This window comes from Poromitra crassiceps (assembly GCF_964638095.1).
Source record: "Poromitra crassiceps genome assembly, chromosome: 1".
Lineage (NCBI taxonomy): Eukaryota > Metazoa > Chordata > Actinopteri > Beryciformes > Melamphaidae > Poromitra > Poromitra crassiceps.
The window spans coordinates 76,427,485-76,454,984 of NC_139623.1; the positions used below are offsets into that span (position 1 = coordinate 76,427,485).

General features: G+C 44.3%; 1 protein-coding gene across 1 annotated transcript in view; it reads left to right on the forward strand.

Moving 5' to 3' along the window:
- Nucleotides 1–27,500, forward strand: part of cadm2a (cell adhesion molecule 2a) — a gene marked incomplete at both ends in the record, with an annotated part of 630,124 nt that overhangs the window by 483,456 nt on the left and 119,168 nt on the right. The window lies entirely within an intron of this gene.

A 27,500-nucleotide genomic window follows, 5' to 3' on the forward strand; every position in this document is an offset into this window, starting at 1 on the left:
ATGTTTAATATTCACTTACCAACTGTGATGTCATTTAATGCAAATAGCGAATAGCAAACAGTGGACAAGGTGACTTGGACAGAATGGTTTGCTTAGGATCAGAATACGTTTTCTGGTTTGGCAAAGATAACACAATATAAAACTCATTTGGATGTCAAGATTAATAGATGCAGTCTTTGGTTGTGAATTATTCAGGTTCACAAACACTGAAGGGGACAGGTCTAGGTCAGGAGAATAATAAGCTAAAAGTATTTAATTGTGTGATATTCCCCCTCAGTCAGCAGAGCCAAGCACATCTTTTGCATCAATCCACTGTGCCTGCAAGATGGCAGCGAGCACAGATGACAGATCAGAGAGAGACAGAGAGGAGAGGCAGAGTGTTTCTTTGAGAGGAGATAACCTGATTTCATTCAGCCGTGCTCCAGCAGATACGCTTCTCCACACTGAGGATTTAGCCCAACAGGACTATAATTTTCATCTGTTTAGCATCTGCTGCCATCATTGGCTAAAAACGAAGAAGCATAGGACTTGAATACATCAGACACTGCCTGTGCAGACATAACGATAAGCCAAATGACACAGTAGTCATCAAATCAAACAAGCATACCAAAGAAGAAAATGCTATTATTAAAGGATAAGTGCACCCAAAAATGAAATTTCAATCATTAGTATCTACTCACCCTCATGCTGGTGGAAGGTCGGGTGATTTTTTTATTTTTTTTATTTTTTTTAAGGGAAACAGAGTTACAGCATTCTCCTAAACAATTGAAGTGAATGGTGACCAACTTTCAAATGTCCCCTTTTCACTTTAAAGTCGAGCTGAAATGGCATTCCCGGGTGATGTGATTCCTTATCAAGACATATTCCGAGTGAAACAGGGTGGAGAGGCGGGACATAGTATGTGTGGAGGAGTTTGATTTGACCGTTGGAAAGTGGGTGTGTCTGGGATGAGGGATTGGACTGACTGATTGTGAGGCGAGTGCTCTGTGCCTCGGAGCAGAGCGAGACAGCAGCTGTCCGCAAAATAATGTATTTTACCGGACAATACTCCAGGAGCCGAGTGCACCAGCTGGGCGTACGCCTATAGGTGTAACGTTACGTCCGACTTAGAACTCAAAGTTACGACTAACTTAGTTTTATGACTAGTGCACCATGTAGTCTTAAGCCCTGTATGCGTTGCGCCTGGGTGTAACTTTTACGTCTGGTATGGAGCAGACGTAAAAGTTACACCCAAGGCGTACCCATACTGACAGCACAGAGCTGACAGCTGTCTCATCTTGATCTGCGCTGTCGGGACTGACAGCTCTGTGCTGTCAATGCCGTTCAGTCCTGTGATGCGGGGGAATCTTCTCCAAAAATATTGATCGATATGTGCTGTAAATGGACGTTTTGGGCGCAGGAACCTCCGCTTGTCAGCGGGTTTTTAAAAGCTGATGCGTCGGAAAATCTTTCCATTTCTTCCCGACTTCGTCAACTGCCCGCAGTCCGCCATCGCATTCATTATTGATTGCACTTGTGATCAAATTCCATGCATCTTGTTTCTGATTGTTTGTGTTGGCGCTGTTAAATTTAGCTGTGAGAATGTTTCTATGCTTTGAATACAACTCTATAAGTTTGAGCTGAGTTGGAGCTGTCTGTCAGCTGTCTCCAGCTCGTCTGAGAGAAGTGTGTTGCTTGGCAACAAGCACGTATTCACGTGGACATGCACGTCCGCAGCCTAAAGACCAGGCGCAGCTACGACCGTGGTAAGTCAGGCTTGGTGCACTCGGTGTAAATTCAAATCACAACGTCGGGCGTAGCTAAGACCGGTGTAACAGTTAAGACACACTTTTTTACACCCAGCTGGTGCACTCGGCTCCTGGTGATGCCAGACAAGTAGTAGGCCTATGGAGGCTTTTTTTCTTGACGTTTGAAAGTTGGTTCAATGGTTTAGGAGAATGCTGTAACTCTGTCTCCAAACTCCACAAATGTTTTGTGGACTAAAACATTTCACACGACCTTCCACCGGCATAGGGGCGGTGAGTAATGACTGAATTGTAATTTTTTGGTGAACTTCTCCTTAAATGAATGATCTATGGTAAGCACCTGGGGAGGAGTCTTTTCCCTTTCCCATCATGTCGACTTGATGTGTCATTTTTCTAAAACAAACAGCATTATCGCTCATGACTTGTACTTAATATTGATGAATAGTAGGGGTGTGCCGATTAATCGTTTTTTAGATGCATCGCGATGAGTCACGTGACGATTAAAATCGATTCACAATGTTCGATTATCGATTTGCAAAAAATTGCAATTTCTTTTTTTCTTTTTTTTTGCAATTTTTGTTTGCTTTATTTGCAAAAAATACGGTATTTCGCCCCGAAAGCAGTTCCTTAAAGGACGGCTTTCCCGTGGGGAATATATATATATATATATATATATATTAAATCTCACGCCCCTAAGGTTTTCGAATCCGTTGAAATTTTTGAAATTGGTTGTTCACAGCCTGACCTATCAACCATCTCTCACATTATTTTCATGACGCTCTGACGTAAAACGCGTCGGGGCGTCAAGTGCAGCCTTGCGGAAGTCGAGCACCTATGAACTACACTACTTGTGGGCCTGTGCCGCCATGGTCCCGCCTCTAGAGGTCCTCCACGCCCCTTCAGAGGTCTTGAAGAAAAACAAAAGGCAGCCATCTTTTTCCACCGCCTAGCCTACGGTAGCTAATGTTAGCTTCCCATAGCTCCTTGCAAAGAGACCATATCTCGGGAACGGAAGCACGTACAGACACGGGACTGGCGGCATTGGAAAGCTCGTCAAATTTTACATCTAGTAGAAGGTGCGTTGAAGTAACGAAATCAACGCTGAGCAATGTACCCGTTTTTACACATTTTTACATGAAATAGTTACAACATCAGATGCTCCTAACTCCTAGGAAAATGCCTTAAAATGCATGATTTTTTTTTTATGAAGACATCTCCCGACATATATACTACCGTTTAAATTTGGTGCAATTTGGAGGCAATTTTTTTTATTTATTATTGTGCTTGCTGACAAGCAAGGCATAATCTTGAAGTCCGACATACTTAATATTATTATTATATCTGCCACAAAAGTTCTACGCGTAATAACTCCCACAATTTTTGTGCCACATAGACATGCCAGACCTCAAAATGACCGGCTTATTGAGGACAGGTGTGCTATGACTTTTCTAAGGGTTTGTGAAAGCGGTTTGGCCGCTATTCGCCATTAGGCGCCATTTTTTCCCCCATTGACTTGCATTGGGTTTAGATAAATCTGGCAAAAGCTTGCATTCCATTAGCTGTATCTCAGAAACCATATGGCATAGAGCGACCAAACCTTGTAGGGAGGTTCCCAGAGGGGTCTTTTACTATCCCCGAAAAAATGACACCAATCGACCCGATGGTGGCGCTATAACAGCCTCCTTACCTTTTGGTCCATAACTTTTGAACCGTAGGGTCTATCATCAAAATTCTTTTTTTCCTGGATTCCTTGGGTCCTCCCGCATCTACTCAACTAGGCCACGCCCATTTCCGTCAGACTAGATTTTCCGCCATTTTGCATTTTGTCCAAAACAGTTTTTTTGCGATTTCTCCTTGAAATTTTGTCCAATCTTCACCAAACCAAAGCACACATCATGTGATGAGTGTCCTGCACAACACTGTTTCGTGGTTTTTGAAAAAAAAATGCACCGTTGCGATATAATCGACTTCCAAAGTTCGGTGGGTGGGGCCTATTTCACAAAGATCGTCCGATGCTAACCAAACTTGGTACAGGTGTGGACGGATGTACTCTGAGCCTATAGGAGAAATACTGTGTTGAAGGTGGGGACTGGGACTTTTCCACTGGGAAACACCCACGTCCCAGGTGTCTGGAAGGCAGCATTAGTCCCCCTAATTGCATGGGCAGGGACCTTGCAAGCCAGGTGGTGCATGGCGAGGACAGCAAGCACAATTACATTTTCGTTAGGAAATGTAGACCTTCTAGTTATTATTATTCTTCTCATAATGTTTTTATGTCGAAGCCTTCTTCTTCTTCTTCTTCTTTGAGTTTTATGGCGGTTGGCAAACATATATGTGCATTACCGCCACCTACTGGAGTTTGATATCAGTCAAATGCCTGAGGGGTGGGCCAGTGCCATGCGAGCCCAGTGCATTGTGGGAACTGTAGGATTTCGGCTCCCCGCACCCGCCCCTGCTTAAAAAAAATCCTGTTTGGTGAAAAATATGCATCGAAAATCGTGATTAATCGTAATAATCGTTTAATAATCGAATCGTAGCACCCTTAATCGTAATCGAATCGAATCGTGAGGTGCCTAAGGTGGCACACCCCTAATGAATAGTAGGTTGTGTTTGGGGCTACAGCTACTACCTTCTTTCTCTTTCCCACCACACACAAACGCAACATAAAATAATTGTTGTAGAGGCATCAAAATACCCATGCCAATCTGTGTCTATCTAATCATTATTTCCTTACTTAGCAATTGAAATGATCTTTGTCCTCCTCCGCCTTTTCCTACTCCTCATCATCATTACCACCACCACCATCACCATAATCATCATAATCATCAGCAGCGATGGCAGCAGCATCAACAACAATAGTATACTGTTGTTCCCCCTACGTTTGCCAAACTCACAAGACATTTTCTCCTTTTGCTCGATACACTTGCTGCTTCTTAATGTGTCACTATATATAATGGGGAACCCGCTCTCTGGCTGTGCCTAAACCCCCAGCTCTGTGTGATCCCACTCTTTCAATACACTCATAATATCTCACTGGTGGTGACCCATCCTCTCTCAGAGGCCAGCCCGCCCTGCCTGCCTGCCACCGTCCCTTTCTGCCTGCCTGTGACAATATAGGAAATCCATTGCACCCTTAATGGGCAAACAGAGGCTTGCTAGATCAGAGTCAAGCACATATGTCTCCCGCTTGCCTCCCTCACCCCTATAATGAGGCTATTGGCAGGAACACATACACAAGCCAGATAAGATTCATGCTGATCACAGGGCAGATAAAAGGCTCGCTTCACCTAAGGGTGCCAGCTCATCAATCTCTCTCTCTCTCTGTGTGTGTGTGTGTGTGTGTGTGTGTGTGTGTGTGTGTGTGTGTGTGTGTGTGTGTGTGTGTGTGACTGAAAGCGAGGGTGAGGATTCCTTGCATGGATGTGATCGTTTGTAAAAGCATATAGCGCTCATCTGACTAAAGCCCATTATACAGCAACTGAGACGGATTTTCCTGTCCTATACATTTTGTGCCAGTGGAAGATGCATGAAGCTGTGTCTATTTTTAGAAAATGTGACGACTTCATGGCGTTTCCTGTCAGGCATGCAAATGAGCATGAAAAAGCACCTCATTAAGCATAACACACACACACACACACACACACACACACACACACACACACATCTATGGCACCTGTAGTATATGTGTGTATGACTGGACACATGCACACACAGTTTCCGGGCCCCCTCTAAATTGCTCTGATATGCATTATGATCTAATTGTAGGACTAACTGCTTTGCGCTGTGCAGCGCAAATCCTCAAATCATGGCTTCATTTCCTGTAGCTGAGCGAGTGTCGGATATTTAGGGAATATAATGTTTCAGACAGAGAGATGAAATTATTAGCAATCATCCTATATTTCACACCATCTTTTCTGTAATCGAGTGAAAGGTGTGAAAAAGGGTAGCTACAAGTATATACACGTGGTATGTACATGTGAGATGAATGAATCCGCAGATCAGATGAATGAAACCCCCCTCTACTGGGGGGTTTTGCAAAGTATAGTAGGCTGATGGCTGAAAGTGCACTGACCGCCTGTGCTATTAGCCTCTCTGGTGTCTGGGCATTGCCCCTGGAGCAAAATAATGAATGAATGAAACCTTTATTGCCCCTCAGGGAATTTGCTCTGCACAGAGAGAGCCCAAAATAACATGAACATGACCGGCAGGCACACATATAATAAAGCACAACACAAACATAAGCATAATATACATAAATCATAAAAAAGCATCGCATTGCATGACCAATAAAAAGCACCAGGTGCATGATCAATAAGGGCACCAGGTGCAAATTCAAAGTGCTAAAAATCAAACCCGAAAAATGTAAACTTGTTAAGCAGCTGAATGCTGCGTGGAACAAAGGATGTAATGCCTCATTTAGTTTTCATCCTAGGCAAACAGTACCATCACCCTGAAGGTAAGAGTGCATACTCAGACCATCATGTACCAGATGATACATATATCCAGTGTGCTCATGCTGGTTTAGACCAGTTTGAGCTTAGCTTTGAGACAAGATCTTCACTGTCAACCCTGACACTGCAGTGGGCCCCCACTGGAGGTTGTGGTGAAAGAACGTCACGCTAAAGTTAGTCTGTCACATGAGCCAAATGATAAGAGCCGTCTTTTAAAACGAGCACTTTCTGTCCTTGAATCTCCCAGATCCCCCCTCGGGAGGAAAAGCATTCTGCAAGACCGCTCTTAAATGAACTGTTATCTGTCAACACAATCACCAAACATTAGAAAATCACACTGTGACATGTTGATTTGGGGACCTTGGGAGTTTTGGTGGCAGCAATGATTAGTCTGATTTCCCTCATCAATGCATGCTATATGCCTGCAATCATCCCCCTTCTCTGCCCATATGAAAGCAGAAGTGAAACGCTTCCTGGGAGGGAAAAAGAAGCAGACATGAAGCACATGTCTCCTCCACGTCTATTTGAGAGGATTTGAGGATTTCAGTGGCCAAAATCATTCTGATTTCCATGACTCTATTCTGTTATCACATTTACTTTAAAAAAAAACTGCTGGGTAAGTTCTGCAAACGTGTCTGAATGCTAACATGGTTTGCCATTTCCTGGCCTTATATTTGAAAGGGGACTGGAGACGGATAGTTGAGGCCAAACTAACTATAGCCAGATCCCTGCCTTATAGAAAACTCTGCTTTTATTATTTTGACAAAGACTTAAATGAAAATAATGTTAACGTTTTATAGTGCCCTGCTCATTCACTCACACACACACACACACACACACACACACACACACACACACACACACACACACACACACACACACACACACACACACACACACACACACACACACACACACACACACACACACACACGTTTAAACACTGTTAAGATGGCTACATAAATCAGATGCCTTCTTGTCCGAGCAGCGCAATTTCAGAGCCTGTTTTCCACACAGCTGCATCTCATTTGTCATCATCTCAGTCAGAGAGGAGATGTGGGAGAGGAACAGGTTCTCTTTGGGAAGATTGAAGTGTTTTCAGATCTCGCTCTTCTGTTTCTGCACAATACTCAATTTCTTTCTCCCCTCCCTCCCCTCCTTACTTTCACTTTTCTGTCCAAATATGTGCTTCTGTCCTTACTTGGCTCACCTCTTGCTCTCAGCTCCTTCTCCCTGCTTTTGCCCAATGGAAGAAAGCAGTGTGCATGTGAAATATTGATGAGGGCCAGGTCTACCTCTGTCATAAAACCATGCAATGCCTGCCCTTGGCTGAGAATGGATAGTGAGATCCCCCCGGCCACTCTGGATGGAGTGAGCTTGAACTCAAGCAGCTGATCCCTGGTCACTCTGGATGGAGTGAGCTTGAACTCAAGCAGCTGATCCCTGGTCACTCTGGATGGAGTGAGCTTGAACTCAAGCAGCTGATCCCTGGTCACTCTGGATGGAGTGAGCTTGAACTCAAGCAGCTGATCCCTGGTCACTCTGGATGGAGTGAGCTTGAACTCAAGCAGCTGATCCCTGGTCACTCTGGATGGAGTGAGCTTGAACTCAAGCAGCTGATCCCTGGTCACTCTGGATGGAGTGAGCTTGAACATCGCAGCCTGAGAATGGTGCAGAGGTTCATATGTTTGCCCTTTTAATGGATGTGGCTGGTTCAAAGGCAGGAATACTGGGCAAAGAATAATGGTGTCTGGAAGTGAGTCTGGTCAGTAAATTGAAATGACTGTGTGGGTTTATATACTGTAGATGTTGACATAGGGTTTTACCCATATCTATTTGCCCTCCTTAGTTGAGCTCCCTGACTTTAATAGAGAGTGAGTCTGTATTCAGATTTAGAGCTAAATGCTAATGACAGCATTGCAGCAATATGCATTATACTGTATTACAATGCTGAAACGTGATTGTCTGCTGAAAGATAACCCGACGCTGCCAAATGGTCTGTTGTGATCATGAGCGAATCCAGCTGCCTTAGGTTAGCTGAAAGGCAACCCCACCCAATAGGTCATCTGTGGCATGTGGTTTAAAGAAAATTAATGGTGTGTGTGTGTGTGTGTGTGTGTGTGTGTGTGTGTGTGTGTGTGTGTGTGTGTGTGTGTGTGTGTGTGTGTGTGTGTGTGTGTGTGTGTGTGTGTGTGTGTGTGTGCGCGTGTGTGCGTGTGTGTGTGTGTGTGTGTGTGTGTGTGTGTGTGTGCGCGTGCGTGCGTGCGTGCGTGCGCGTTGTGTTGTGCTGTGCTGTGTTGTGTTTAGTTTATTTTATTTGACACTTATTAAAAGTACATGCTACACAAGACATGCATCTTAAAAAACATGTGGTCCTTGGTCTCAACAAACAATATAAAAAACACTGTATAAACATCACCAAGCTTAAATTGGATCAATAACATTGTTAAAAATTACAAATCATACAAAGTGAAAATATTGCCTACTTTCCTACATATCCACATAGGCTACTGTACATATACAGTGTGAACACACATGCACACGCACACACACACCCACACACACACACACACACACACACACACACACACACACACACACACACACACACACACACACACACACACACACACACACACACACACACACACTCCCCTCAACATTCGATCCCACATAGCTAAAGTACAATACAACATGCATCCAGAGTACATTCCAATGTCCTACCTCAACCCTGTTAGCCAACCATTTCCCACATTTACATTTAAAACTGTGGTCAGACTGACTCGTTTTTATTTGAAGCCTATTCCACGCTGCTGCTGCCATATATAGAAAGCTATTCTGCTCCGAACAGGTCTTTAATCTACCTGGCACAATATCTGTGGCCTTGCCCGAGTAGAATAGCCATGAGTGTCCTTAAACAGCATAAAATAATTCCTAAAATACTTTGGCCCAACCATTCATTACCTTGCAGAATTTTGTAGGTAAGCCTCACTTTCTGCCTTACTCTATTTTCTACAGTCAGCCACTTTCATTCCTTAAATTCAGGAGGACCAACATGTGTCTGCTCCCAGGAAATTGGAAAAAGAAAATCACTCCTGACATGTGGACAAATTTTGGTTGAATTTTCAAATGTAAGCTTAGTTTTTTCGACACATTATATCATCATGTTACTAAACAGAATTATGTAACTTGATGCAACATAAAAACATCTTATATGGGTAATAAAAAAAAATTAACTGCTCTGCCAAATGGTTGATTTGGCAATTCATGGTAAAATTTTCCATGGTGTGGCAATGGTGTGGCAAAAAATCAGATAAAAAATAAAAAACATGAATCAGTAGAGTGTAGTGTGACTCTCTAAAACCGGATTGCATTTCATACACCAAATGCGTCTGTGCGTGCCGTGCGTGCGTGCGTGCGGGTTAGGGTTAGGGTAGCACATGGAGGTGCTATCATGGGAGACATTCTTCCAGGATGTTCTGTCTTTACCTGAACAATTCTGTCAATGCCATTCACACCCCAGATGCCTCTGGAAACGGCAGACACCCTCCCCTGACGCACACACACACACACACACACACACACACCAGAAAACACTTTGCCCTCCCCTTTGTGGTTGTTTCACCATGTACGTCTCTCCGTCGCTACACATCACACTTAATCGACAACACTTGGTAGCAGCACCCCAGAGAAACGGGAGATATTTTGTCGATCTGGCACCGTGGGTTGATATGGACGTCAAGTTTGTGATGGCAGCACCAACAGCTTGCCCAGTCTAATTATGTAAATGACAACAGCACTGCCATACCCAGCCTGTCTGGTGCAGGATAATTAATTTCATATATCCAGATCAGAAATGACTGTCCCGAGGTGTTTGTATCCCAGTGCTGAATACAAAGGTAACTTCATTCTCTGCAGGGGTAGCATTCAATTTGTTCACAGCAGGAAACCCGTTCACTATCAAGACAGTAAAACATGTTTGGATCACGAATGCAGGCACACACGCATGCACGCACACGCACACACACACACACACGCACACACGCACACGCACACGCACACACGTGCACGCATGTGCATGCGCAAATACAGTAACAAGCACACTCTCACACACGCGCACAATCACTTGTGAATGTTTGCATGACCTTCTTGTAAGAAAGTGTTAACGTAATAATAAAGAATAAAGAGAATGTAACAATGCACGCATAACATGCTACTGTTACTGTTCTCCTCTGCTTTCCAGAGGCTTCAAAGACAAAGGCCATACAGTGTTGCACTCTCATATTGCCTTCTTGTGTCAAAAGACTGAAGCATAATTTTGTATTTGTATTGTTCACTGTCTTGCTGTCGTTATGAGTTTCATTTCTGCAAGAGAGGGGAGGTGGAAATCTTATGAAATCTGGATAGATTGCATCTGGGTGCAATGTGATATGAGATGCATGTTAATGGAGGCGCAAAAAAGGCCATAGTGAAAGAGAATGAAACTAAATTGTGTGTATGCCTATATGGGAAAAGGGAAGGAGAGTGAGATACAGTACTGTAGTTGTCACAGTGGGCGTGGAGTCCAATAGAGAGGGCACAGAGGCTATACTTTTTTGTGTTAGGCTTTTTGCACACAAAAAATATATACCGTATATGAAAAAATATCATCTTCAACTGTTTCCTGACACAACTTTCCTGTCGGGAGAACACCTACAATTCTGTTTTTTTACATTTATATTTTGGGCATAGCCAATGCTCTTATCCAGCCGAAAATGACTGAACTGGGATTTGCTTCTCGCTCAAGGACATTATGACGGGATACATATGGCTGATGAATGCATAGTGGATGTTGTGAGGATGGAACCTGTGACCTTGCTGCCCCGCGCTCTCAGAATCAGTCAGTGTGAGAGGCTTGCGTGTCCAGCTGTGAATCCAGCTGTGTAGCCACCTGTGTAACCTTACAGACACTGGCTGGAACATGCCCTATGTGTCATCCCTCCTGACCCCCTGAGCACCAGGTCATTTCATGTAAGCGATAAGCCGGTCGAGGTCAAGCTTTACAATGATTTCAGAACAGCCAAAACAAAGCTTCATCTTAGCTCTTTTAAAATCACTGTAAACACATCCTTGGGCTTCACGCTATGATGGGTGTGCCATATTCTATCATTCACGAAAATACCGGTACAATTCATATTCATATCGGCAAAAATGCATATTGTGATCGTATCATGATAATGGCAATATTCTGATTTGTTGACATAATGATGTCTCACCATTATGCTGCGTAACTGTATGATGTACGTTACATGCGTAGTAATGTACGCACAGCAACAAAAAAGCATCGCTGTAGGAGTTAATTCCAAAATGGGGAGTGACTTCAGTAGTATGGAAGTGGTGTGGTTACAAAAGAGCATGTACAACAACAAACCATGGTCATTTTGAAGGCAAACATTTTACGTTTATGCTGACATGTAATTAAACTATTACACTTATTTTGTTGCAATTGTATGTTCTTGAAATTAATAATAAAATATGTCGTATTTTGTCATAATGTCAAGAATATTATTTTATGCCATATCACCCACCCTACTCTCGCTTGCCAGACTCTCCCAGCGTGGACTAGAGGGGAAAAAGGCTGTTTACAGATAAGTCACTGAGAAGTGCACACATATGCACCTTATCCCACACAAAGTAACTCTGAACCATCTTTAAGTCCAGTGCCCCCAGTTGCTTAGTGGCGAAGAGAAGTCACTGAGTGAGAAGTGCACACATACGCAAAGTAACTCTGACCCATCTTTAAAGTCCCTGGAAACCAAAATCCACAAAAACCTTCTAACTATTAAAGTTAGGGTCTTATGTGAGTAATTGTGTGCCTCAGAAAGTAGGAGACATTACTTTCAACCCAAACCCCCAAAATCGCCACTTTTCTACAAGGTTTCCACTTCCTCATTGAAGACAGCGGTGCGCGCGGTGCTAAAATGCATGATCTTATCACGTCATAAGATTTAATCGAATCACACACACGCACGCATGCACGCGCGCACACACACACACACACACACACACACACAGTAGCGCTGTGCACTCGCAGTGGCAGAGTCTCTCTTCCTCTCTGTCAGTATGCGCCGAGCAACGAGCGAACACACACACACACACACGCACTCCATCTCTCTTTCCTTCTCTTTCTCTCTCCTTCTGGCCAAGATAGCAGCAATACAGTTTCAACCAGACACACAATAAAATATTAAAAGCACATATGTCAAAGCAAACAGTTGCAAACAGATCACAGAATCAAAAGCCAAAAAGACAGACAGAAATGCAAAGCAGCACATAAGGAAACATTAAAACACAAAAGCAAAACATGTTTAACAACATGTATGAAAGCAAACATTAAGAGCACATATAAAACAAAGACATGACTATGACTATGACTAAAAGAGAGTCAGGAGGAAAACAGGCCTAGCTACAGAAGCACTCGCAACCTCCAACTGACTCTGCCTCCAAGCCCTTCACTATATTTTTTAAATGTGCTAATCGGGATCATTGGCCTGCTTGCCAAGTTCAGTGCGAACCTTAAGAGGGTGTCATTTGAGCGCAGGCACTCATTTCTAGTTTTGATGGAGATATACCCACAAAGGTAAGATGGAAGCAGACCAAGGATGGACTTGTAAATAAAAATGTACCAGTAAGTCTGCGCAGGGCCAATGAGGGCCACTGAACTCTGGTGTATAGGGTATAGGCCGGGTATAGGTTTACAAGATGATACTGGGTGGTGAAACACAGATTGGATCGAGTAGATAGTCAGTGGACAGGTTAGCCATGGTTTTAGTAGGGATTCTACGCCAGGATTGATAGATGAGACCCCAGGTCACAGGTGTGCATTTGTCGGGGGTGTTACACCGTGGCTTCAAAGGTGACTCAGCCAATCAGAGCTAACAACGGGGTCTATTCATTTGATAATCCTCAGTATTCCAGCCATACAGCGTAGCGCCAGAGCTCAGTTCAGCTCCATTCCTGCTATAAAGGTCACTAGCTCCAGGCTGTCCGTCTGTCTGTCTGTCTGCATCTATCTCTCTCTCTCTCTCTCTCTCTCTCTCTCTCTCTCTCTCTCTCTCTCTGCTTCTTGAATGCCTAAGTAAGAAAGGTTAGTAGACTCAGCTGCTCTCACTGTAAAGGTCACGTCGGAGAGCAGACCAGAAGCATCCTGGATACTCGTATCAGTACTATTTGTCCAGGAGTTTGCTTTGGCCAGAGATACTGTCTGTGTGTGTGTGCATGTGTGTGTGTGTGTGTGTGCTGTGAATAGCTCTACAGGGAGCACTTTGGATTAGTAATAGTGTGGTCTTTTGAGAAAGAATAGAACGTTTGGCCGGCGTATTTGATGCAGTCCAGTGTGTGGAGGGAGGCACATCTGCCCAGCATGATTGCACTTATTATACCCAGAAGAATGTGGGAAGCCCTGCGGCCAACCTTGTGCGTATGTAGATCCAGAGGGCGGCAGGGGTCCCAGTGAGAGGTCCCACTGATACTTAAGATTCAGCTCATCCAGGGAGACAGCTGTGCGGACAGGAGGGTAAAGTACGTGAATGGGCTCTGGTTCCATGTCTCGAGGGGAAATATATAATGATTTGCACATTTTCCTGCGAGTGAGATGTCACTGGAAAGCAGCTGTAACTCGCATTGCAATAGACCTTATTCGATAACCCTGGACGGCGCCCTATTGTTGACAAACCGCAGCCATAACGTAGGTCTGGACAAGCGTATAGCAACAGCTATGGCTTCGTCAAAGAGAAGTGATGAAAAAACAAGTTTGGTCGGAGGTGCGGACCCCTATAAAAAACTGACTTAGAGTAAAGATAACTTGTTATATTTGCCAGGTATAACGTACTGGACATTTACGACTACCTTGTGAATACAGTATTGGCATACACGTCTCAGGAGCTGAAGGCTTTCAAATTCCTTGAGTCCTATAACTATTTCATCTGTGGCAATTGGTCTGACATTTTTACTTTTGTGCCACCAACGACATCATCATCATCATCATCATCATCATCATCATCATCATCATCATCATCAAACATTGTCGTGACAGCAAAGGTAAATAACCTTAACGTTAAATGTTTGTTCGATATGTTCTGACTAGGGATGTCAACAGTTAACCGATAATCGATTAACCGTCGCTAACGTCGTTGTTCGGTTATTGCTGTCGGTCTATCAGTTAATATAAAAAAAAAAAAAAAAAAAAAAAATTGTCTATTTACTCAATGAGCTCATGCCCAAACAAGGCGTGTCTATTTAGATGCTGAAATTTTCAGCATCTAAATAGACACGCAAATAGACACATTTAGATGCTGAAATTTTGAGCATCTAAATAGACACGCCTTGTTTGGGCATGAGCTCATTGAGTAAATAGACAAAAAAAAAAAAAAAAAATTATGAATTAACCGATAGGTTAATCGATTATTAGCGTCGGTTAATCGAAAGTGAAATTAACCGAAAATTGACATCCCTAGTTCTGACACTTGCTTGCATGTTAGCCCAATGTTTGCTACTAACGTTAGCCTCTAGTCTCTTCACGTTTCCCACGTTTCACGTTTCCCTTCACGTTTGTGGACAGTAACACCCAGGCTTTTATTGCTGCTATTACTACAGCCGTGTATTATTACACAGCACACTATCTGAAGAATAGGGGGTTCTGAATATGGCTGGTTCAGGAAGAGGACGGATAGTCCTCGCCCTGGGGTGTCCATGTAAAAACACGAGGCAGGAGACAGATGGAGAGTTCAACCGTTTAGTTGTCAGTTCTCTTCAGTACAGTACAGCAGTATAGGCTCTTTACAGACTTGGGACAGAAATAGTATGGTTGTATGTGTGTGGTCTGGAAAAAGGAGGAAATAAAATATACAAACAGGTCAGTAACCAAGCTTGCTGTTGATAAACAATATATAGGCTAATTATGGTGGTAAAACAACTCATAATATAGAAATGATAATTAGGTCAACTGTAACACCAGTCTTGAACCATGACTAACACCAAGGAGCTCCCACTCATAGAACCGGGGTTATGCACAATAACCGTCATGGTAAATGGTAAATGGCCTGCATTTATATAGCGCTTTTATCCAAAGCGCTTTACAGTCAGTAGGTACATTCACCCATTTACACACCGATGGCGGCAGGTTACCACGCAGGGTGCTGGCACACCAACGGGAGCAATTTGGGGTTCAGTATCTTGCCCAAGGACACTTCGACATGCAGACTGGAGGAGCCGGGAATCGAACCACCGACCTCTTTTATCCAAAGCGATTAGTGGACTACCCGCTCTACCTCCTGAGCTACAGCCGCCCCATATATTGGGATCCGCACCGAACGACATCAAAGAGACCCGCCCATCGTGGCCGAGTTACATTGTTACAATTAGCAACAGGTGCAATAATGCACACAACAATGACAGGGTTACATGACGGGAGAAACAACAGAATCACGAGCTACACACGAGCTAAACTCCATCTCAGTAGTGGCATTAATTAGCGCAACGGATGATCAAACCACACTATAAGTGCGCACCTAAACAAACGCTAATGCAATGATTGCCGGTAGATCAATCTAGAACCAAAGGAAAATGCAATACAGGAATATTAACATAATGATGACTTACTGGTTGGTCATGTACGCACACAGGAAAGAAAAGAATTAGAACATGTCCAACTGTCCAAAGGAAGGCAGAAAGTCCATCTGATCGGAGCGCACATCCACAGACTCAGTAGTACACTTTCTGACCAAAGTGCCCGCCAAAACAACAATGCTTGTGAGCGCGCGCGCTCGCCAGATGTGGAAATTGTCTGTGTGCGCTACCCCGAATACCACCGTGTCAATCTGGGACTTTAATACACTATCGCTGTTGTGAAATACCTCCTGACGCCGTAAAAACGGCATTAAATAGGCTAGTAAGTAACGCTGGCTAGCGTCCTAAGCTATGACAGCTGTCAGCCACTTTTAAACAGCGCGCTGCGGAATGTCAACAATATGGCAGCGGTGGGCGTGCCCGTACGTGAGTTACGTCAGTCGAATAAGGTCTATTGTCACCATTTCACTTTATCCTTGCTTTGTCAGACAGTGTCGCTGCAGTTAGCTCATCACTTCGAATCTAGTCTCAATTAGCCTAGTCTGACTCAACGGAAGCAGGCTGCTCTGCCATTGGCTCCGACCATTTCAGACGGGGCGAAGGGAAATCCCTTTCCGCTCCTGCGGCGTGGTTGCTGTGAGGAGCTGTCAGAAAGTTTCACCTGTCTCAACTAACTATCCACACACCTCTCCTGTGCTGCTGACGTATCCTCCGTCTCGCTCCCTTCACGTCTGAGGACGGTAGAGATAGAAACAAACCACGGGGACTTTATTGCTATGGTGGTTGTTGTAGAGATAACGGAGCATAGGGGTTTTTTCTCGCTATACCAGAGTGAGAGTGAGTTGAGCCAGACTCTCTCTTGCACTGGCACAGCACGAAAAACAAAGTGTGGAGATAGTCTGGCAAGCGAGTCTACGATTAACCAAACCTATCTCCACATTAGCACTGTGCCAACACTGGAGAGAGGTCTGGCTCAACCCACTATCATTCTGGAATAGGGGAAAAAAAAATAATAATAATAATAATAATAAATTGTATTTGTATTGCACTTTTCATTTTGGACAAAATCCCAAAGTGCTACAGAGTAAAAAATAAATAAATAAAAATAAGTTAAAATAATTAAAAGAATAAAAAAATTAAAGGAGAATAAAAAGAAATAAAAAGATTAAAAGAACATTAAAAAGAACATAAAAAATCACATAAAAAGCCTAAAAACTAAGGAAAGCACAAAACTAGAAGGCTTTATTAAAAAGGAAAGTTTTCAGTCACTCTGCCTTGTTGGCATTTCTTTAAACTAATCACATTTGTCTTGGGCGGTGCTACAGTAAGCCCAGCGATGGTGCCCTTGCGAAATAACCAAATGGCTACATCCTCGCAAACGAAAATGCCACATACTTTTTTTAAGGCACACGATGGACATTTCGGGGCAAGTCGCCTTTCTTCAGTGTGTGTATGGCCAATTAAAAAAGTCAATTCGGAGTGCTGTCCATATCTTTTTGAGTAATGCCATTTTCAGCGTGTTGGTTGCTAACTTGCAGGTTGAATTGTTGGTTTTTCACGTAGCGACGATGACTTTCAAAACGTGCAGATAGCGGAAGCAGAAGGGGATTCCGCTTCAGCTCTGACTGAAATAGCCGGCCAATGGCAGGGCTTGTACCCAGACAGACAGTCTGTCTGTGTGGGAACGCCCACAAAATGTTACTACGGCTGGCGCGCGGTTGGGGTAAAACCCCCATGTATCTCAATGGGCTGACTCACCAAAGGACGGTGCTGCGGCTCTACACCACAGGATTGGGGATTCTAGAGCAGGTACATAGACGTCTGTTCAGATGTGCGTTTACTGAAGAGGGTTAAATCCCCGATCGTGTCTGCCTGGGCTGGGCTAGCAGCTGAATGCTAACTATGCTGAATGGGGAGAACGGAGGATTTACCCCACCCTGACCACGCCCCCAGCCAGCTACCCCAGCGTTTATGACGAGACTTTGACTCAACCTATAGACCTTATTCGATTGACGTCACTCACGTACGGGCACGCCCACCGCCGCCATGTTCTCGACATAACGCAGCAGCTCCTAAGTGACAGCCTATGTAAGAGCAGCGTTTATAGGAAGCTAGCCGCCGTTAGCGTTACCTGTATCGTTCCAATAGTGTTCGGATGGTGACCTGCGTTACACACGGCTGTAGTAATGACAGCAATAAAGTCCCCGTGGTTTGTTTCTATCTCTACCATCCTCAGACGTGAAGGGAGCGAGACGGAGGATACGTCAGCAGCACAGGAGAGGTGTGTGGATAGTTAGTTGAGGCAGGTGAAACTTTCTGACAGCTCCTCACAGCAAAGTCTGTTCACCTCGTTTTTTATTTTCGTTTATTATTACAGGCATTAACGGCAGCATACAAACAACAACTCTGGGGTTTTTATTGCTGTCATCGCTATCGCTATTTTGTAATGGAACAGAAACGAAAATAAGGCCGTTACTATAGTTGTCAGCTGCAGGACGGTATGTCAACAATATGGCGCTGTCCAGGGTTAGCGAATAAGGTCTATAGCCTATACTTCTGTTGAGTCAGACCAGGTCCGCCCATAAGGGGGGGTAAAGGGGTAAGCTTCTAGGGGGGGCGCTGGAGCCAGGCAATTTTTCTTTTTTTAACACTAAAATATATCTCCCATCCTGAAAATGCGGCAACTAATTTATTTTTTTGCAAGGAGTCGAACAAATACACAAAACACAGCAGCAGTAACAAGGCATGCTTGGGCAGGAGTGCTCCTGTGGAAAATAGTGCCATTCTGATGTAATCCCCCATCCGACCAGTGCAGTGAGAGGCAGCAATGTGCCGCAAGGCATCTAGTCTGCTGGAAAGCCAAAAGAACAAGAAGAACAAGGCAGGCTTGGGGCGGACCATTTTGCTTGGGGCAGCAGCAGCTAGAGGGACCATTTATGGTGTAACACACAACACAGACAGGTGATAGCAAACAAAACAAGACCGGTGATAGCAAAATGCCAGGAGCAAAACAAAAGTCAGGATGCCAAAATCGCAAGGCAAAAAAAAAGGCGGGAGCAGGCAAGGGCTTTAGACCTAAATAATAATCTGTTAACAAACTTTTTTCAGTCAGCTCCGAAAGCTGCAGCGTTGATATGAGTAAAGCGCGTGCGGGGGAGGGAGGGGGGGGGCATAGTGGTTGGACCCTTCCAGGGGCACTGCCATCTCTCTGGGCGGCCCTGAGTCAGACTACTTCGAATCAGGTGTTCCATTGCTCTGCATGCCATTTGAATGGCTTCATGGTCATATATGTATCCAGCTCAAGCTAAATATAGAGCAAAACTAATTTCATTATGTCATTACTTCATAATGTCATGCAGATGGGGAAGTTGTTGACCTGGCTTAGCCCTGGCATGTCAGTCAAAGTGAAGGGCAATTAAAGTGACCCGGCTCAGATAGACAAGTTGAAGCAGAAGAAAGACTTTGAAAGAGTGGGGAGCATTGAGAGATACAGGCAATATGGAAATGAGAGACAAAGCAAACCCATTGAAACGCCACCCTTCAGGGATCAAATGTAGGAGGAAAAGCGACAGAGAGAATAAAAGAAAGGAGGGAATTGAATGGAATGGATACGGACTGGAGGAGAGGAGAGGAGGGGAGAGGAGTGGAGTGGAGAGGAGAGGAGAGGAGAGGAGAGGAGAGGAGAGGAGAGGAGAGGAGAGGAGAGGAGAGGAGAGGAGAGGAGAGCACACGAACAGAGAAAAGTAGGAGAAGTGAGGGAAGGAGCTAATTTTAGACATGGAAATCAGGAGAGAACAGCTGCTTGCTTCCCTCAGGAGATACATTTCAATCAGGTCCTGGTGGCCAAAGGGAAGGATGGAAGAAGGACCTACTCCACTGGCCAATTAAGCACACGGAGCAGTGCACTGTTCTAATAGAACCATCAGTGTGGCCCCTTTGGCCTGTCCAGTCCCTCTGGACATGTAGCTGCACTAGACACTCAGGCAGGGCTTAGGCACAGACAGACATCCCTCGACTATTGTAACCTTGTGTGTAGTCTGGTACCAAAGGAGGGGAGAGGAGAAGGACACTAAGAAAGGAGAAGGACAACAAGGCAAATAGAAAAAAATTACAAATGAAACTGTGTCAAAGGGAAATGATCCCAGGTAATACTCTCTAACCGTTTAAGGTGCTTCACAGAGCTCACTATAGTAAAGCTGGGCTGTCTAAAATATATCCAGACACAGTGGAGGATAAATGTAGTAGATGTTCACTTTCCCCATGCGATTTAACACATATGTTTTGGTCATCATGCCCCAGTTTAGTTAGTTATTGGGAGTCATTCTTTAACACAGTATCTGAAATAACACAGTCTCAGCTTGCACCATCCCCCTCACGTAGCCCTCTTTGGAAGAACATCAGAGGGACACATTACCACGCATATTCAAACTAACGTAATTGCCTTTACCTCCCTAATTGCACGCAGAAGGATTCTCCTGTTGTGGAAGTCCTCTTTACCCCCATCGTCTAAATCCTGGATAAGTGATGTCATGTCATTTTTAAAATTGGAAAAAATAAAGTTCTCCATAAGAGGCTCTGTTGAATGATTTTACTCCTATTGGCAACCATTATTTAATTATTTTGACCAGCTACCTGCCAGTGAGGTTTCGCAGTAATGGTGTCCTACGGGTCTCCGTGTGATGTGGGAGTATCTTGCTGCCTGTCCGTCACCAAGCCTCAACCAGCCTCTATAGGTGTAGGGAATCATAAACAGTACTATTGATAACATTGGTAATGTTTTTGTCTTTGTTTTTGTTTTTGTTGTTATTGCTGTTGTTTTTTGTTTTCTGTTTTTTGTTTTTCTCTTCTTTTCTTGTCTTTTGAAATGCAAAACATGCCACCGCACTATTGAACCTGATGGGTTAGGGTGGGAAGGGTGAGAGGTTGAGGGGGAAAAAAAGAAAAAAATGTATGAGACTCATTTCTGTTACTATATGTATATTGATACTGCTGGTCTCTAATAAAAATATATATAAAACAATAAAAAACAAGGCCAGGTCGAAACCTGGCATAGGGCCGGTGTGCTCAGTAAAGTGCAGAACTCTGCCAAGGTGTATTGAGTCATTTGTGTTCAGTCTAAAATTTTGGCCCCTTGAAACCAGATTAGAGGACCATTTACATTAAGATTAGACTGTTTTTCAGTCTTAACCATCAATTTGCTGATGCTCTTGCCCAGATGTAGCCATATAGGTAAAACACTAATATTTTCTGACTCACCTCCACCAGCACCTGCTGATGTCTATATTATTGAACCATCTCATTCTCTTTAACAGTCCAACATTAAATCTATAAAATAAAATTAAAGCAAGAGCTTGTCCTCAAATAAAATGAATATAGTGCAATTCAAAATAAAATAGTAGAATAAATTAAATTCAAGTCACTTTCAGGAGGAATACCAAAAACCTTGTGCAATGTCAACTGAGTTTAGCAGCAGTCCAACATAAAATCATCATCTTACAGTACAATGGTGTGCAATTTTCAGTAACAGTGCTCTTAATTTTGGAGAAAGACAAAATGCTCCATGTAAGATGGTCACACACATGGACTGTACACACATCATCCAGACACAAGACTGTTAGTAGCATCCACACCCAACATGGGTCCATGTGAAAGGATGGGAATGCGCACTGGAAGCATGTGTGTGTTTGTCAGTGTTGCCAGATGGCAAATGTTGAATTATCGTACCAGAGGGTCAAAATTATTGACCTACGGCGCGCCTATGTCGGGGGGGCTGCGGCTGATCACAGGCTACTTTTTGGACTTGGCATGATTTTTCAACACTGTGATCTCAGCCTGCGTTGCAACAACAACAAAACACCCTGCACGTATTGGCTGCAAATATGTTGTTTGAAGAGATGATTGTATAAACAGATAGAGTGATAGACGTAGGATTCGTCTAAGTGTCACAAAATGATGAAATTATCGTACATTTGGGGGATTTTGGGATTATTGATCGTACATCGTACAGAGGTCGAAATTATCGTACAAATACGATAATTATCGTACGTCTGGCAACGCTGGTGTTTGTGGCCGTCCGTGCATGTGTTGATGTGTAATCGTGTGACAATAAAGACGGGCTTGTCCGTCTGAAATCGTGGAATCGACTGGAATGAGGCACGCGACATGTTTGGAAGAGTGTGCTGACGTCAAATGACGCTCCGCTGATGGGTAATGTGGCTAATATGTTAGCGGCTAACTGTTACTTGTCGTTACTTTACATGGCAGTAAAACGCCACCGAATGACCAAATTGATTTAACTTTTAACCATCTCGATTTCCACTTTCCATACGGACCGCCAGCATTGGTTAGTTTATAACGTGACTATATTTATAATGTTTATAACGTGCTCCAGCTTCCGGTTTATACTATCAGTCTGAATACAGCCAGGGGTTGGAGCTATTGCGCAACACCGCAAACCAGTCGGAGTACGTTATAAACGTTATAAATTGTCACGACGTTAACAACTAACCAATGCTGGCGGTCCGTATGGAAAGTGGAAATCGAAATGGTTAAAAGTTAAATCAATTTGGTCATTCAGTGGCATTATACTGCCATGTAAAGTAACGACAAGTAACAGTTAGCCGCTAACATGAGCTACACTATTTTTATTTTGTGACGATTGGGGCGCGTCGAGGCACGTAGCGTGCGTCGACGTCATCGATTACGTCGACTCGCCGGGACAGCCCTAGTCCGAGGAGCAAACGATTATTCACATTCACAGCTGCTTAGGACAAAAAAGACGATACATGTCAACTCCTCAAAAATCGAATCAATAAATTCCTAGTCGGACCGAGAGAGGCACCAGATGGTGAAATGTCCAACGACCGGCTCTTGTGGAACTCTCTGAACGAGCTAGCCACAATATTAGCCAGAGGTGCATTACCGCCACCTACCGGACTGGAAAGCGGAAAGACATTACAACGCCTGCATCCGTGCCTGCATCCGTGCTAAAATGGTCTGGGCGACAGAGTGGAATGTAAGGGCCCTGCTGTGCATTCTGCACACCGGCCCCAAAAACTCTCTAACCATTTGTTTTCATCCCTGACAATAGACCTACAGTACAAACCCAGAGCAGGGTCACTGAGTGAAGCTATAATGTATGGAGGATTGAATAAGTAGAATAAGAAATTGAGTGTTGTGAGGAAATCCTTCCAGTGGCATTATAGATTCTCTATGCAGCACCTACTCAGTAAACTCCATTTCAGCTTGCTGCTTTCCATGTTTTCCGCTATATCTAGAAATTCAAACACTCAGAAATGTGTCTCTATAGTATGTTGAATCAGAAACTGTACACTTGCCACAATGACCGTTTGGAGTATTTTAGAGTATGCACAAGTTTTCCATTTATTTATTCTTTTTTATTTTTCAGTTCAGTTCAGAATCAGATGCCATTATGGAAATTGTAATAGATAAAAATACATTTTGAAGGCTCCCACCACCATCATTGGAGGCAAGTGTAGCATTCTGCTGTTGTGCTCGTTATTTGGATTAAATTTAGTTGGGTAAAATAAAATATTAATAATCCGAAAATTATTAATATTTCATAAAATTATTGAAATATCAAATATGTAATCCTTGATAAGGATTAACCTAGGGGCACCACCTGCTTTGCGCAGGACCCAACCTTAATCACAGTTAGTCTCAAATATTAATGTCTCGGATTAATATAATTTGGGTTGAAGGTAAGTGAGTTCAAATCTATCACAACTCTGCCAAAGATGTAAATATGCATGAATAAAGTCACAAGGATTCGCAGTTATGCAAAACAGATTCCTTTTAATCACAATATTGAATATTAATGATCATCGAGCAAAGGTATCACATTGATTTACCAACTAAGAAACTTAAATGGAAAGCAATATACAAGCGTGTGTGTGTGTGTGCGTGCATGGGGTTTAAGGGAGAGAGAGAGAAGGGGTCACAGACTGGAGGCCTGCGGCTACAGGGCAGCTCCCTGTGATGTCACTTTGGTGTGAGTCGCAGGGGTTTGCATCTGTATCAGATAGTAGTAGGCGGGGTTGGAGTTACCCTAGCCTATGGGTGGCTCAGAGAGGCTCTGAGAGAGTAGGGGTTACTTCCTCCCCCCAAAATGGCCGAATTTGGGAAGGAAAGTAGCCTGCTGTAGGCTTAAAGCCAATTTGGAGGTGTTTATTTCTCTAAGGGACAATAATCACAATAAATGCCGATTCTGGTTATCCGTCAGCTGGGTTTCCCAGCTGAGGAGGTTAGAATGGGAAAGAGAGAGAGAGGGTGCAGTTTGAGGACAAAGTGATAGCTAGCATTGTAATGCACATATCGTTTTGTGGTGCATGAGAGATTAGCACGGAGGGAGAGAGGCGAGCAGCCGCATCGCCGGTCTCGCTCCGCGCATGACAGAGTACGTTCAGTTGTAAACCAGCACTTGACAGCATATAACAGCAGTTTCAGTCAATGTTACCATAACACGTAAATGCATTTCAATTGTATCTAACCACAACTCTGCCCAGGTAATTTAACCAGAAAGTCTCACGTCATTCCACTCGGAGGAGTGGAATGTCCTCCGGGCTCCGTCGTGGAACCAAGGTAGCGTGGATCCTCGAGGACCCCAGCGGGCCGATTCGATTCAGGCCGCGGGCCGCTTCGTGTGGGCTTTCGGCTTTTCTCCTGGTTGCCCTGTGGGGCGGCGTTGACGAACCTCTGACACTGGTTAAAACGTGCAAACGAGTTTCTCTCCTTGCGACTTACTAAAACTAGCGGGTAATATCTATACTGGAATTAAGTAGAACTATTCCAGTATTTACGCAAGCCACTTAGGCTGGTTAACGGCACAAACGAGCTTGTCTCCCTGCGACTTACTATTAACTAAACAAAATAAAACGAGCTGGGTTTAGACTGAGTCAAAATGCAGGTGTGTTTGGTCGTTCAGCTTGGTTGGTTCATGCCCGGATATTCAGGAGAGAGAGGGGTTGAGCGGCGGCGGGTCCCATCGCTTACCCAAACCCCAAACTCTCTCCTCTGGAGGGGAAGGAAAGGAGGGAGCGAGCCGTGGAGGGTCCCATCACGGTCTGCCCCCCCCCCCCCCCTTTTCCCCCCCCTCCCCGGGTGAAGCTGGATGGAGACTTGAAGACCTCAGGAGGCTCCTGGAAACTTCTGGTAGCTCGTCGAACTCTGCTGTGTGCAACGGTTTTGTTGTGGTAGTTCGACCAATCGGTGGACGTGGGCGTACACCTGATTGGCCAATGGCGTCTGGTTAGAAGGTTCGACCGAACCCTCTTTTGCTAAGAGGGAGGGAGTGTCCTTAGGGCCCCCCCGATCCATCGAGGGGAGTCGTGGCCTGGCTCCTTTCAGTCTGAGGACTGGGAGGGAGCGACCCCACCTGTGGTGAGCTGTGCTTTGAACCATTCAGAGGTGTGAAGTCACCTGAGGGATGACTTAGTCAGCATCTTGGTGCTGATTAGATTCAGTCTGGCCCTCTGAATGATCTCAGGATGTGAGGAGGGGCTCCTGATTAGATCAGCCTGGTTCCTGAGTAGGCTGCCTTTGATCAGGACAGGTCAAAATGTAGTTTTAACCTGGAGAGAACTGTTCAGTCATATTTTATCTAATGTATAGTTCCATAAGAGAATGTAATCCCCAACACTGCTCTGCATGGCATCAAATCAATTCAAGTTACAGTAATGTATCACGTGTCCTTGTTTGTCAAAGGAAGATCATTTCGAGAACAATCTCGCAGATGATCGTTAAATCACAGATGATTACAAAGTTGACAGACAATAGAGTGACTAAGCATGTCATCAGAGTGTCCGTTCACATTGGTGTTTTGCAAAGTGATGCAGCCACTACAATGATGAAGATAAATTAAAGGATCGTGTGTTAGATGTGTGCCTGCCGCATACTTGACTTCATGAAAATCATCAGTGCAGCCATTCAGTCCTGCAGTTAACCATTAACTTCCCATTGTGGTCAGCACAAAGGAAATACAATCTCTCACACAGGGGCTGCGCTGCGCTGCGTGGAGCCCGACTGTGTGAACAAGAGAAATGAGAAAAAAGTAAGTGATTTAAAGAGAGGAAGTAATAAAGAGAGCGAGGGGGGCAGGCGCGGGGCAAACGCTACATCGTTGGCAGATCATGCCTCATGCAAAACTCCCATGAATAAAACATATTTTCTCGCCTCCCATAGCTCAGATCCATTTTCCCCTCCTCCCCCCCCCCCCCCCCCCCCCCCCTCCTCTATCTCTGGCGTGCATGATTAACCTCGGGAGGCCTTAATCAACAGTGGAAATGACCCGTGCTCCTTGACTTACCTCTCTCTGCCTCTCCGCTCCTCCTTCAACTCATCCTCTCTTCTCTCTCAGCATCAACCTCCTTCAACAACACGGCCCCTCCATGATGGGCTAGCTTGGCCTCGCCTCACCCCGCGTCCGGCGCCAGCATCGCTTTATCTTTACCAGCACAATCATTAAGGAAAGCACCAAAATTGGCTGTGGATAATTACACGGGGGAAACGTGATTTAATACATTTAGCAGAGCAGCTCGTATGGGTGGAATGGGATCAAACAGAATCGTACAGGAATGGAAGATGGGGCCCGTTTAAATATTCTTTCTTTCTAAAATACGCCTCATTTTCTGTCTGCTTTTATAGGCTATGTTTGTTTTTTATGATGCTTTCCTGAGGGGGAGGGGGGGTTAAATGTATAGGGAAGACGGGAGAGTTAGCTAGGGGTGAATAATCTCTTACCTAAGCCTTTATTCAAACAGTCTTTAAAACCTCTCCTCTGGGGATGGGGACAGGGATAGATTTATGGTTATTATTATTTACTTGCTCACTTCTTGCACTCCCTCAGCCTTACACACACACACACAACCACACACACACACACACACACACACACGCGCGCACGCACACACACACACACACACACACACAAACAGAGGAGGTGGAAAGGCCGGTGTGAGCTGTCCATGGAACTGAAAAATGGCAGCCAGCTATTGACAAAAGCGGTTGCAAAAGTGACCTATCCACGGTGCTGAAAACTGCCTGCACTTGGTTTGGAGGTCGCATAGTCCTCTATAGCATCATGCATCTTCCTATGTTTCTGTGGGATGCAGGCATCAACACACACACAAACATCCACACACACACACACACACACATCCACACACACACACACACACACACACACACACACACACACACACACACACACACACACACACACACACACACACACACACACACACATGCACACGCACACATCCATGGAGAATGGTTTTTAATTGGTCTTCCCTGTGTAGCTGAGGTTTCAGGGTTGCTACCGCGGGCTAAATGCCCCCTGTGTGTTCTATGTTAGGGTCCAATTTAGCACACAGTAGTGACTGGCCATCCTGACTAAACATTTGCTCGGTAATTAGGCTGTTTAGCTTTTCCCAGAGACATAAACCATAGCTTTCTGCTCGCTCCTGCAGTGTATGGAGCCAATTTGCTCTGACAACGTCAGAATAGCAGTTTACCGAAACATGTTTTCTTTTTTTTAATCGGAAAATGGAAATGAGTCACTTGCCTTTTTGTGTTACCTTCATCACTATCATTTTGTATGTGCATTGTTATAGTGCATTTTAATTGATTACATGAATTCAATCAACCAAGCAACCAACGGACAAATCAATCGAACAATCAA